Source organism: Dermochelys coriacea, chromosome 21 (genome assembly GCF_009764565.3).
Source record: "Dermochelys coriacea isolate rDerCor1 chromosome 21, rDerCor1.pri.v4, whole genome shotgun sequence".
In the NCBI taxonomy this organism is placed as follows: domain Eukaryota; kingdom Metazoa; phylum Chordata; order Testudines; family Dermochelyidae; genus Dermochelys; species Dermochelys coriacea.
The window spans coordinates 6,147,938-6,162,930 of NC_050088.1; the positions used below are offsets into that span (position 1 = coordinate 6,147,938).

The 14,993-nt window shown below is 42.6% G+C and overlaps 1 protein-coding gene across 6 annotated transcripts in view; it reads right to left on the reverse strand.

The window, feature by feature from the left end:
* The window catches only part of RHEX (regulator of hemoglobinization and erythroid cell expansion), a 31,486-nt gene extending 19,416 nt beyond the window's left edge, over positions 1 to 12,070 (reverse strand). For 2 of the 6 annotated variants that reach the window (XM_043500690.1, XM_043500689.1), the window contains exon 1: positions 11,672 to 12,038. The gene's annotated coding sequence lies outside the window, so the exon portion shown is untranslated. Of the gene's footprint in view, positions 1 to 11,671 lie in introns of all 6 variants that reach the window. The other 4 variants (XR_006276572.1, XR_006276570.1, XM_043500691.1 and 1 more) reach the window with 4 other exon arrangements.
* Positions 12,071 to 14,993: the final 2,923 nt, after the last annotated feature.

Sequence of the window (14,993 nt, forward strand, 5' to 3'; positions counted from 1 at the left end):
ACCCCTTACTTAATTAATTGTAGAGTTACAATTGGATACCTGAGTGGAACTGCACCTGTTTACACCATTAGAGGCTCTGGCCAAGTGAGAGCAAGTGCACTATTGGAGCAGGTGGCAGTGTTACATTGTGTGAATCTGTGATGTGTCTGCTTGATTTCTAGGCAGCTTTGGGACAGTACCAAGACATATCACCAACAAGAGTGACTTTGGACAAAGAGGGACAGCTTGGTGCCGTTGGAATGGTAAACATCAATGGACTGTAATGGACTATTTATTGAGTCCTTCTTTGAGGTTCTACATAGGTCACTCCTTCAGTGAGGGAAAAGGACGTGGGATGGGACATTTGGTGCTTGAAGCACAGTGACTGCAGGGCTGTCTGCTGTAACCACTAGGGTCGCTATTCGGAATCAAAGAAAATAAAATAAAAGACCCTGTCTTGGCCTATCCAAAGTCCATGACATTAGCTCATGTAAACAGACCCCAGTGAAACATAAACCCAGTCTTGAGGAGTGAATCACAAGATGGAAGCTGGATTAGCCACTGGGACAAATTTCCAAAGGGTCCCCCAGTTGTGCCAGCCAAACCTTGTGCGTGCACTGGTTTGGATGAGCAAACTCCCTGTATCTCCCAAGTGCTCATCTGTGTGTTCAAACACCTCTTAGCTTGTGGAATTGTGGAGGTTCTGCACGTGCAATTAGGTCTTGACACCAAGTTGAAAGGGTGTAGGGTAGAAAGACTGCAAAGTCAACCTACTGAATAGACAAAGGACGGATCTCTGTGGCTGGTCATTTTGAAACCCACCGTGACAGGCACAGCAAGTAACTTACCTTTATCCCTTTTCTTCTTCCACAGCTGTACCAGAACACAGGATCAGAACCAGAACTGCTATGGATATGGAAATGGCCATAGCAAATATAACAGGGCTGAGAAGATGCAAAGAAAGGGGGTTAATTTCCACAGTGATGACCTCTTCCCAGCAGTTCTACATAGTTGGGCTCCACAGAGTGGGAGGTGGAATATTGTGTGGCAGGTGTGTGACAGAGAGAGAAAGAACGTGTCCATAAATTACATTCGTCCATATTTACAAAAAATGTACATGCTTAGGTGTTTTTGGAGATGGGGACTTTTAAATTGTTTGTATCCAAAACATAACAGGCCATATTTTGAGGTCCTAACACGCCATCTTTCCTTAGTCCTTATTCAGGCAAATTTCCCATTGACTCCATGAGACCCTAAGTCTACTTAGACAAAGCTCTCATGCTGCCCTTTGTCCAGAAGCAAAGGACTCGGGTGGCACTACAGTCTTTTATAAATGCGGGAGCGACCCAGAATGCCTGTGAAAATTTGCAATACCTCTGGTGAAAAAAATTCACTAACTTGTCCAACACGTAGGGCTTTCCTTCAGCCTACAAATTTACTCAAAATAATCCACGAGTCAAATTCCAATTTGGGAACGGTTTGCCAAGCTAAATTCCCCTGGCAATTTCCACTGAATATAGTATTCCTCCTCCCTCCAAGTACTAAAGTGGAGGTAGTGTTGCTGTATGCTGTTAAACAGCTGCAGTGTTTCACACCGGACATGGCTGCACTTTGGCAATGGGGGAAGTTAGTTTTGAGAATACAGGACCATGTTCTGCTCTCAGCTACACTGGTGCAACCCCATTAATATCAGTGGAGTTGTGTCAGCATCACGGAATTTTGCTCATGCCCTACAAGTGCTCGGAGATCCTTCAGAGTGAAAGGCCCTATATAAACGCAGATTATTATTAAAACATAAGACACTCTGGGTCTGATTCTCCCCCTGCATGGCTCCTTGTGTTGTCATTTATGCCTGCACAGAGCAGGCGCTACTTGCTACTAGATCGAAACAGCAGTGCCTGTCGCAGGCGCTAACTTTCCACTGTGCTCGACCCCCAGCTCTACCCCAAGCCCCGCCCCCACTCCACCCCTTCCCTCAAGGCCACACACCCCCGCCCGGCCCCCCCTCTTCCCACCCGTTCCCCCGAGCTTGCCTTGTCCTCGTTCCTTCCCCCTCCCCCCAACCTCCTGCACACAGCAAAATAGCTGATTGCAGCAGGTGGGAGGGAGGGGGAGGCATTGATCAGCAGGGCCCGCTGGTGGGCAGGAGGCGCTGGGGGAAGGGGAAGATGCTGATAGGGGGGCTGCTGGGGGGTGCTCAGCACCCACCATTTTTCCCTGTGGATGCTCCAGCCCTGGAGCACCCCCGGCGTCAGTGCCTGTGGTGTCTAGCACCTGCTTTGGGCTCATGTAAACACAAGGAGCAAGGTCATGGAGTCAATCCGATCCTATTTACTGGCTAGGCATTTCAAATACAAAACAACAGGGGTGAATTTGGGAGCTCATGAAGGGGAGGGGATCCCAATCAGACTCCGCTTACACTTCTAAAACCACTGACTCGTGTCCCAAAATGGTGGGGTCTGAAGCAGCTTCATACCTGCTGTCGGTGTTGGATGTTGCACCACTAGACAAGCTGGGATGACTCAGGAGCATCTCCCTAAGAGAGGAAAAGAGGTAAAAACAAGGCCAACACACCTCAGTGTGCCCGGGCTCCAGAGACACCAACGCACTCAGCTAAGATTACTCTGTAGGTCAACTACCCCGGAGAAGCCGTGGTAGGGCTCACTCAGCCTATCTGATTGAACGGGCAGGAAGCGAGCCAGGCAGGGAGTGATAAACTGCCCTATTTGGTACATCGGGGAAGCAAACACAGACATTCAAGCAGTAGGAGACCTGTTCAATCCCCTCTGGTCCTTTGCAGTCTTTTTCTGGAGCACTTTCAGAGCAGAAGCATTGGTTGTATCAGCTGATTTTCCAAGAAGACAAAGGTCTTGTCAGACTAGATGATCATAATGGTCCCTTCTGACCTTAATATCTATGAATCTGTGAGTCATGATAACTATCTCCAGTGGTAAGATTGTTCAACTGATAGCTAAAAATAATGGGTATACCTTCAATCCAGTCTACTACAGGACAAAGAGCTGATCGGCCTGTCTGTTTAGGGTCTCATACCAGTCTCATCACCATAGTCTCTTCATTGCTATTTCTGCCCATCAGGAGTAAGCATTTTAGGAGAAATTTGCAACCTGTGGGGCCTGATTCTCTGTTGCCCTGCACCTTGGGCCTGATTCTTGTTGCATTAAGGACCCTTAACAAGGTTCTGCCAGTGTAAAGGGGCTTTAAAGAGCTCAGTTCTCTCCCTGGTGGCATTATTCACAGCATATGTCTATCCTGTGATCACAAAGTATGATTGCAGCTTGCCCGAGCTAGCTTTAATCTTGCTAGCTTTGTCTCTCTCTCTTACCAACAGAAGTTGGTGCAATAAAAGATATTACCTCGCCCACCTTGTCCCTAGGTAATTACTCAATGGCTAGCCTGCGCTGAAGCCCATGACTGTAGTACAAATACACCCACGAATGCTTTATCTGGCATTTGGTACCACTGAGAGCAAGGCTGGGTGTTTGCTTCCAGAAGTGGATGTCTAGTCTGACCTCCTGCACAATGCAGGCCACAGAATCTCACCCACCCACTCCTGCGATAAACCTCTCACCTATGTCCGAGCTATTGAAGTCCTCAAATCATGGTTTAAGACATTTAATATCATGACACTGCCCCTACGCCCATACAACTCTGTGGCATTCTCTAGGTGTCCCATCATCATTACAGGGAATGTTCTATTTTCCCTGCTTTCTTGAATGGCTGTTCAGCCCTGGTGCTCATTGCTGGTATTCCCCTGACAGCCCATGAGGTTGAGACACTATTACTTCATGTTTCCACCACACCTTCTCCAGTGCATTATGCTCAGGGTCACAGGGACACCGCATCATGACCAATTGTCTCACTTCTCCACTCGACTCCTGGGCTCCTGCCAGCCTACAGAAACCTGCTGGCTTTTAAATAACAAAGTTCATAATCATCTTTGGCATTTCTGTAGCTCTCCATTGCAGGTTCTCAAAGCACTTTAAAGCATTCAGTAAGTCCCACAACACCCTGTGAGGCAGGGCAGTAGTATTATACCCATTTTACAGATGCAGAAACAGAGGCACAGAGAGGTAAAGGGCCATATTCTGAGAGGTGAGTTCCTTCAGCTCCTATAGCTGCTCAGCAGCTTGTGATGGGCATGCACTAATTACAGTTCATTAGGGCATCATGGATGTTTAATCCCCCTATTTAATTAATGAATATTGAAAACAACTGATTTTCTGCCATCATGCTGTTCAATCCTGGTTCAAAAAAACATGTACTTCTCTGCAAATAATAACGTTAATTAATATCCTTAAATACCCAGAAAGTTCATTAATGACAGCAAAGATTTGCTGGCCTGGCACTAGTGTGGGATCTGAGTTCAAGGCACAGGGCTAGTAACCTGCCTCCCTCCCCTTCAGTCTTTTTGGAACCCTATTCACCTCTGGTGTGATAAGAGACTAGATTGCCAAGCTCTCTGGGGCAAGGACTCTTTTTTTAAACAAATGTCGACCCTCGAGGGGGACTCTAAGACATTTCCATTTTAAGTCAAGGAGATAAACAAAGTTGATCCTCAAGACTTAGAGGCCTCCCCCTGTTCCATATAACACATGGGAATGACTGCATATAAGCCCTGAGAAGCAAATATATTCTGAGTCAACGCTCCCTATTCTGTCTAATTATTTCAGCATGCAGATTTCCAGATGAAGGATGGTGTTTTCTCTATCTCCTTTTCTCTGACCCAAATTCCCTTTCATTTCAGCACCTGGATTCAGCACTGCCACAAGGTTCATTAAGAGGTTAAGCAAGTTGGTTACAGTGCCTGTGTGTCACATTAAGAACACAGAACAGTGATTCGAATGGGTTCTGTAACCAAATAGCTTGCTAATTTTTACACGAAATATTGTTTCTTCCAAAAATGACACATGCTCCCCATTACAGACACATGCTCTGTAATTATTTCAAACAAGCTGTTTGGGATCAGATTTCACTCTCCAATATATGGTGTAAATTTAGAGAAACCACTTAAGTCAGTAGAATTACTCGAGATTTGTGCAGCAGTAGCTAACATCAGAATCTGGCCCTTTGAGTCTAGAGTTTGCTTGGAGCAGCCTTAGCTTCAGAATGGAAAGTTCCTACCATTCCAACCAATAAATTGGTTGTTTAAATCACATTGTCCAGGAAACATACTTAGTCCAGGGAAGTTACCCCTACTAAAAAAAGAAAGAAAAAAAACGCATACAACCATTATATAGAACTATCGCTGTCTTTCTCAGAAATATGCGCATAACGGACAATGGACTAGATTTTCATATGAGTTCAGCACTCATTTAGGTACCTAACTAAGAGCCAGATTTTCAAAACAACTCAGCATTTTGGGTGCTGAGGTCTTTTGGAAATCCAGCCCCAGTTGTGGGTGCTAAGCACTTGAAAATCTGATTCCAAACTCTTTTGAAAATCTGTCTAATCCATTCAAACTCACAAGCTCAATACCTTTTCTTGTTGTTAATACTAGGTGTTTGCTAACTACACAGTGATCTCATTTTATAATGATATATTTGTTGGATACATTCCAGCAATTTGCTGGATGGCTTTTTGAAACTATGTACTATTTAAAGTGTGATTCTGCTCTGGAACGTGACAGTAAAAGGTATCAAACATTCTCTATGAAATATGCTCAGTAAGCAAAAAAAAAAAAAAAAAAGACTTGCTTTCGGAACTACCAGCCCCTGCAGACTTTCAGGTTGTGAGAGTCGAGCTGGGCTCTTTCCATTTCACACATCATCACCAGAAATCAACATTCTGCTGCCCAAATGCAACCCTCTGGGACACATACACGAGCCTGGTCACTGTTCTTGCACATGTGTAACTGATTGGAACTCAGGCTATGTCTGCATTGGGGAGTCTAGCCACTTGCGTAGGTGTGCCAAGTGCAAACTTCTAGTGTAGGCAGAGTAGACACCACAACCCATGATTTGTACTCATGCAGCTTTCCTCTGCTTGAAAACGGGATATGCTGCATCAATACAAACTGCAATTTACAGCAGCTTTGTCTGCCTAACCCATGGCTGTAACCAGGACAAATCCCTGATACAGACGGTCTGTGAGTGAACAGACCCCATGACTGTGAGCAAGATGGAACTGAACTCACAGCTCATTGTCCTGGAGCTGCGTTGGTTCTGCACAGTGAACAGGAGTAAAAGGGCACAACGAAAACTCAGTCGATGGAAAGAGTCCCACTGATTTCAGGCCTTAAAGCAGTAAAAACGTAGGGCCAGATTCCCTCCACTCCCACTGAAGTTAATTGGCCTAGCTCCATTAGAGTCCATTAACACCAGCGGAGGATCTGGCTCTTATTTTTTGTTGCACTAAAATCAGCCGATATGGACTGAATACACTTGTGAGAAGCAGAATGCTGGAGTACAAAGGTGTCTTTTATTGCACGTCACATTTCCAAATGAAGCTACCCTTTAAATTTATGAAAACTGATTTATCTGGGGGAAATGGCCTCTGCAGTCAATTTAGCCTTAATTACCGTGCCAAATTTCAACAGTGTATGACTTCTATTAATTGAGCTCTTTCAACACAAAAGAGTCATTTGGACACCAATGCTAAATTTGGGAATTTTTAAGAATTTTATATATAAAAATGAGTAATTAATCAAGAAAATTACTTGAAAAATTCAACTCGCCTCTGAAGGGGAATTGACCCCAGCTTGCTGCGAAAATAACAGTATTTAAATTATTTAACAGAAGGAGTTTTAGTCCTGCTTTAAATGAAAATCAGAACACAATGGAGCTACAATTGGTGCCTCCATAAGTGAAAATGTAACTGCACAACTGTCCCTACATTAATTAGTCTTCCTAATGCTTCATGATTTGTAAGCAGTTTAGCAAATGAAAATTATACATGAAAAGTAAAGAAAAAAGCCTCTTCAGCAAATTCCAGCCAGACACAATTTGAATCAGTCAGTACATGAAAACTCTCAGAGACAGAGTTAATAGTCGCAATGTTGCGAGATCTTAAACTATAGGATACTAACTCAAAGAAAGAGCACCGACATTTTTATCAAGAAAAAAGGTTACTGAAAATGAATAAAATAAAATACACAGACCCAATGTGGATTACATGTGTATTTCATCTGTATAATACATATTTAAATCGACACACAAGGTATTTCTCATATAAAACAGAATAAACTAAAATATATTCATATATATGGTTTACATCAGGTTAATATAGAACTATAAATATATAACTTGTATATTATTTACATAGGCTGAGATTTTCAAACCAGTTAGGCACCCATATCCCATTGAAATTCAACAGGATTTGGGCACCTAACTTCTTTGCATACCTTATTAGCAACACAGATTCGTAAGTAGCAATTCTGCAAATACTTGTACATACGTTTTGCATTACTATGATGAGCGTCCTGTCGTCTTTAATGGGATTATTCACATTAGTAAAGAGAAGTACATGCATAAATGTTTGCAGGATTGGGACAGTAGATTGTAAATCCAGCAGGGACCATTATGAACGTTTAGTCTGACCTTCTGCATAGCAAAGGCAACAGATTTCATCCACTGATGTATAGTGATAACATATCATATATACTTTTTTCATGGATCATCCCTCTGATAACTGCAATATATTCACAATATTGCACATACAGTATCTGTTTATGCTATATGTTTTAGAGAACGAGTGACAGTTGAAAATATATATTAGGATTGGTCGAAGACAAAAAAAGTGAAACTATTTCCCCAACATTTATTTTATCAGAATTCTAACATTTTGGTAAAAATTTTCATCAAAATGTTGAAATTTGAAACACACTAACCTACCCTATTACATATATGTCGACAAAAATATATTCTCAGTATATGTTTGTTCCATTCAGGACTGACACTATTAAACTAGTGTGCAAGGCATTTAACTCAAGACTTCAATTAAAAAACAGGGCTGGCTACATTGAAGTCAATGGTGAAGCATTCATTGAGTTCAGTGGGACCCGGATTTCACCCCATAATTTTAAAGAAATCTGTAAGGAAACACTCTTAAACAGCCGAGGTCGTCAGCTTCTCCTGCCCCAATGATCCATGCCAGCTCCTGAATTCCTCACTCAGTTTCATCAAAGGATCTCAAAGCACTTTTAGAAACATTAGTTACTTAATTCTCATAAAAAAAAAGGAGTACTTGTGGCACCTTAGAGACTAACACATTTATTTGAGCGTAAGCTTTCGTGATCTACAGCTCACTTCATCAGATGTCCACTGAATGCATCCGATGAAGTGAGCTGTAGTTTACGAAAGCTTACGCTCAAATAAATGTGTTAGTCTCTAAGGTGCCACAAGTACCCCTTTTCTTTTTGCAGATACAGACTAACACGGCTGCTACTCTTAATCCTCATAAACACTGTTGATGCTACACACTAGTTTCAAGTAATTCCATGAACATTTACCAAATATTTGAGTCATAAGTATGGAAGGGGGCTTCCTAATTCACACTTCCCTAACCTGCAAACACAGTAATTATCACCCAGTATTCAGTGATCGAACCCTACTGCTCAGTAAAGATTTAGCCACACCACGCTGTTGGTAGAACTCTAGAGCTTTTTGATTATTATTTATCAGATTCACCAAATAATGCTGGTTATAATCAAATAAGTTTTTCAGCTAAAATTGTAGTAGCTAACAATTTGCATTGTTGGGTCAACACTATTCAGTGAATCCATTATTTATGAAAAACAATAGAATTAATCAATAAATCAGAGTAGCCATCAGCTCTCCCTGATAAGATTAATTAATTCCCAATATTGTATTTTTATACTGAGAGGCATCATAAGTAACTCAAATTTTCCTATGGTTGTCGTATAAATGAACAAAGTGATGGAGTATTTGGATTCATTTTATATTCTGTTCGTTCATTTCCTTGCTACCTCCAAAAGCTCAGCAACCCACAGTGCGTCTCCCGATCATTTGTGTGACATGCTGACCAAACTTACATTATCTTTTGTTTTTTACCCTAGTGATAAAAGATCAACAAAAATATAAACCAGACAAAGATGTCCACGTCAATTAATTATGAATGGTGTGATAAGGTCATCAGAGAATTTTGGATTCAGAATTATTCAGGCCAGGTTTCTTAAGGGATCACTGGTCAATGGCGAGCATCTGTGGTCTGATTCAGTAATGCATTTACGTCCTAGTTCAACAAAGCCCTCAGCTCTAAGTACACACGTTCATCCCTATTCAGCAAAGCATTTAAGCACTTGGGGTTGGATTTTGGAACTTATGTTCTTAAATCACATAGGCCCAGATCCTCAAAAGTATTTACGGTCCTAATTCTCACTTATTTCAATGAGAGCTAGGCACCTTAATATCTTTCAGGATCTTTTGAAAAATCCCACCCTTAACTTCTATTGAAAGTTAGATTTAGGCACATGCTTAAAGTTAAGCGTGTGCTTATGTGCTTTGCTGAATCAAAGCCGCGTATATCCAGACCGAAGCATTGAAAAGTGGAGCTTGGAGAAATAGCAGTTCTGCCTAAAGAGCTGAAGCTAATAAAATTCCTGCCTAAAAATTAAGGTGAAATTGCGTTTGTTGGCACTTAACAGCAGTTTGAGAGCATTCTAGAGTTTAAGAGTTAAATAAAATATCCAAATGTTAGCAGGCCAGGAAATACAAAATTAAAGCTGCACTTCTCAATCAAGAGGAATACAGTAAAGTAAGTTATCTCTCTCCCCTCCCTTTTTGTTTCTTGGCTACAAAGTGGCAAAACAAAAATTAGAAGAATTTTATAACTGTGTTTAAGAGCTTTAATTTCAGGATGTCATCATTCAAGATCCCCTTGTTTGGTTCACTCTAAATTTTTCAGGAAAAATTCTACCTCAGCACCCAATTTAACCCATAAGTTTTGAGATTGATATGAAGGGTTTTGTGTTGTTTTACATTTTAGAGGGTCATCAAAATCAGGCTTGCAAAGTGCAACTTGAATAAAATTTGAATTAAATCCCCTGAATCTGCTCACACTTCCACTGGTGTAAATCAGGAGTAGCTCAGTGGAAATCAGACTTATGTTGGTATAAAACTAGCATGATATCAGAATCAGATCCCATCAGACTATGTTGTTGCTATTATGTTTTGGCCACACTGATTTTTCAGCTGCTCTGGTATTTACTGAAATAATGTTGTTCAGCTGTTTTAGATCTGATCTGTTGGCCCTTTTTGAATATCAGTGCCTGATGTGCGAAACTTGCAGATTATAGGTCAAATTTCCAAACATGCCTCAGTCTAGGTTCCATTTCTCCGCACATAAATTTGCACATATAATTATTTTTGTGAATTTGTGAATGCAAATGACTGAATTTACGTGCACAAAATCCATTTGAACTTGATCTTCATGTGCCCATGGGACATGACCATTTTTGTGCAAAAGTGACAGGATACAAACATTTGCAATCACAAATCTGCACATACAGAAATAGAGGGCACGTCTTGAAAATGTGGTCCGTCGTGTGCTGAAAACGACTATATTTATCATAATATTTTGTACTTCTTTTTCATCTGTGGAGCTCACTGTGCTTTACAGCTCAAATACAGGGAGTGCAGAACAAACCTATGAAGTAAATTCTGCCATGTTTACTGGGGGAATCTGAACAGAATGCAACTCACTTACATTTATTCTAATGTAGGAGCGATGCATGTCATAAAAGGAGACAATAATAAGAGGAGACTAACTATGAAAATATGTACTATTATGATAGCATATAAGGGACCCAATCAGCATAACGACCCCATTTTGCTAGGCACTGCACATAAACAGAATACAAGCCAGTCTCTTCCCCAAAGAGCTTCCTGTCTAATTAGCCAAAATGGAAAAAAAAAAATAGACCAAAAATTGACAAGCAAAATGTCAAAAGGTACAAGCCTTTAGATACATTTAAAAAATAAACTCTCTCTAAATCCCTCTATCCTATTGGGCACCGGAGAAATGCACCCAGCTTTGTGACATTCCTCATTAGTTATTGCTATGCTATAATATAGGTATCTGGAAAACAACCTATAAACCAGATAAAGGACAATAATAAACTGCTTTAATAATTTAATTGGAATGATCTTGGCATCAAGAAAAAAAACTACTTCAATCACATGTAAAGGCTTATTTGATCATTACCATTTTTATACTGCACTCACTGCGGCTTAATGAGATGGCTATTCTATGCTAAACAAGCATCCGTTGTTTTGGAAGAGTTCATCAGTTCCACCATGGCAGCACACAATTGTCGCTCCTGCAAAGCTGCTTATTCTCAAAGAACAGGCTTTAATTACACTGACTGGTATTTTAAAATGAACACTGTAGATTTTCATACAGTGTATCTATGCTAATTGCACATTCACTTTTTTAATCTGTTTAGAGACTGTAAAATACTGAAAATATTTTTCCTTGTTGCAGTTCCCTTTGCATCATTGACCCATCAGTGAGTCTAAGCCTGCAATTCTGACAGGCACAGAGCTCCCATTGCTCTGTGTCCTTTACACCATAGTCATTTACACCAGTACCCGTGCAAAGTGGGGGTTAAGATGCCACCACGTCAGAATGGTAGCAGTTTACACCCACTGGTGTGGTTGACTTCTCCACAGAGAACTGGGCATTTTTTCCTGTGTAAAGAATGCATCATGTTTACCTGACCCCGGAGCCAGCAGTAGCAGCCACAGCATTGCAGGGGAATCCATTGACATTGGAAAGGTCATGCAAACCATATTCGTGCAGAAGACTCTCACTCGGGCTGTTTGTTATCTCCACAGCTCTTTCTCATGCCCCCTTTTCCTGCAGAGCCTCCACGCTTCCTCTGCATTCGGGCTCCAGTGAGGCATAAGCACAAGCTGAAACTGCCGTTTCAAAGCGGCAATGGGAAGGGGCTCCGTCTGCAGTACCCCTGAAGGGAGCAGCAGCTGGAAAGAAAGCTCTTTCGTCCACCTGTCGCATCCTGCCTGACATGTATTTTGAGAGCTCTCTGGGACACGGGCTGTCTTTTTTGTCACTTGTCTGCACAACAACTTAGCACAGTGGGACCCTGATGCTTGATCGGGCTTCCTGCAGGCTTCTGTAATATAAACTATTAATTAGGTGTGGGCTTGTTATCTCCTGGAGACAGGCACAAGCCATGCAGTGTGGACCCAGATGGCAAATACACCCAAAATATTGAGGTGTCTAGATCCAGGGGTTTGGGTTTGGCTGCATTACAAAGTCAGCTGTGAAATTCACACACGGGTTATGTCTACACAGCACACCACTGGGTGGCAGCATGTAGGGTATGTGTAGCTACAAGCCACAGTCAAAAGTGGGCTGCGTCCACACTGAGGTGTGTAGCTACACAAGTCAATGAAAGGCTCTGGCATGGGGGAGGCAGTGGGGAAAGGCTCTGGAGCTGCTGGAGTCCTTCCCTGTGGCAGGAAAAGACCCAGACAGCAGGGAGGCAGAGGGGCACTATCCTGCTAAAAATAGCTTGTAGGCATTTCTTGGGTGTGCAGAGAGCCATGTACCAAAAGGGTACAGGCGTGTGTTTACTCCACTAACCTAAGCAGTGCCTCACCACCTGCTATTTATACCCATGCTAGGGGGCGTGCAGTGTATGTATGCTACACGCCACCATAAGGAGTGTACGGTGTAGACATATCCACAGGCTCAGAGTTCAAATCAGGGTTTAGGCTTAACATCCATGTTCACTTTTACATTTACACGTCTACCCCGTGCCGACACACAGAGAATATCAGTTGTTACAGCCCCTAGCTACCTTTGAATGGTAGCAGCTCATGTCTTTAGCCCCGGTTCAATCCCTGGTGTGCCATCAGACTCCACTGGAAAATTTTCCTAATGTTAATATGTCGTCCTACTGAGTTTCACAATCACTAGTACAGAATGACTCACAATGGTTCTTTACTTTCTATGGCTCCGGAGAAGCACTTAGGCCTGGTCAAACTAGACCACTGATCCATATAGTCCACTATCCCATGCCCACCAGCGATCAGTGCCAGTTGCATCAGAGGGAGCTGCAAATCCTCATAATATGGTGCAATGCAATAAATGGTGTGGGAGGAGAATTTCTGCCTGTCCCCAGGTGGTGATCACACAGCAAAAGCATCTAGACAACTACATATCAATCAACACCAGGAGAGATGAAAAGCAACAGGAGCCAAAAGCTGCTTTGTTCCCCTCCGTAGACTGTTCTTCTCCATCACCTTAATTCAAGGAAGTCCAGGGGCCTGTGTTACACAGGGTGGGTCAGGCATGATGATCCCAAGGGTGCCTTTGGGCCTTGAACTCTATGAATCTATAAATCTATACCTCTTCCCAGGGCACATCACAGGCTTGGCACAAATTCCCACTTCCTGGGAGGCAGCACAAAGTGGAGAGTGGGAAGGGATCACATGGGAGAGGGGATGAGTGCAGAGAGAAGGGGTACAGGTCTGAGATGTAGGCAAGAGGAGAGCCTTGTAGTGACACAGTGAGGAGGATGAGGAGCCTGAATGTAACGGGGAACTGAAAAGTTGCAGATACAATGAGACATGGTCACCAGCGAGAACTGGGACCTTCAGCACCAAAAGCAAAGGCTCTTTGACTTGAAGCTAAAAGAGCACCTCTTAGCTGTGAGTAAATTACAGGCTATTAGAGTTGGCTACTAGATGGAAACAAATTCACCTACGAGATGATTTATTACCTAAGAACCCAGGTATCATAACTATTCCTTACTCCAACCAGTCCCTTGCTGCTACCATCAGACCTCACTGTCTCGCTTGCAATTGAATAAAGAACCCCAGTGGATGCATCATAGAATCCAGGCAGGAGGGAAACTCAGCCATTAGTAAGTATGTCCCAGAGCTTCAGAGTGACCGGGCTGGACTGTGCATAATGGAGAGAGACTAAATCTTTTCCTCCAAAACAAGTACTGTGTAGAGTTAAGTTGATCACAGAGCAACTGCTGAACTGTAGGAGCTCGGTTACTAAATCAAGCCAATTGCAGAAAAATAAAGTTGTTTATTCTGTAGCGATAATTTCTGGGAGAATCAAGTGGCTTGTGCAAATCATCTATTCCTGCGTTCGGATGTTCCCCCCTTTCTATTCAGTATGGATGAGTCATCAGCTAGTTCAATACAGTGCCCTCGTCCCCTAATGCCCCTACTCTACTTGCGCTACATTGATGACATCTTCATCATCTGGACCCATGGAAAAGAAGCCCTTGAGAAATTCCACCATGATTTCAACAATTTCCATCCCACCATCAACCTCAGCCTGGACCAGTCCACACAAGAGATCCACTTCCTGGACACTACGGTGCTAATAAGCGATGGTCACATAAACACCACCCTATATCGGAAACCTGCTGACCGCTATTCCTATCTACATGCCTCTAGCTTTCATCCAGATCATACCACATGATCCATTGTCTACAATCAAGCTCTACGATATAACCGCATTTGCTCCAACCCGTCAGACAGAAACAAACACCTACAAGATCTCTATCAAGCATTCTTACAACTACAATACCCACCTGCTGAAGTGAAGAAACAGATTGACAGAGCCAGAAGAGTACCCAGAAGTCACCTACTACAGGACAGGCCCAACAAAGAAAATAACAGAACGCCACTAGCCATCACCTTCAGCCCCCAACTAAAACCTCTCCAACGCATCATCAAGGATCTACAACCTATCCTGAAGGACGACCCATCACTCTCACAGATCTTGGGAGACAGGCCAGTCCTTGCTTACAGACAGCCCCCCAACCTGAAGCAAATACTCACCAGCAACCACACACCACACAACAAAACCACTGACCCAGGAACAGAGTAGCAGCCGTGTTAGTCTGTATTCGCAAAAAGAAAAGGAGTACTTGTGGCACCTTAGAGACTAACAAATTTATTTGAGCATAAGCTTTCGTGAGCTACAGCTCACTTCATCGGATGCATCCGATGAAGTGAGCTGTAGCTCACGAAAGCTTATGCTCAAAT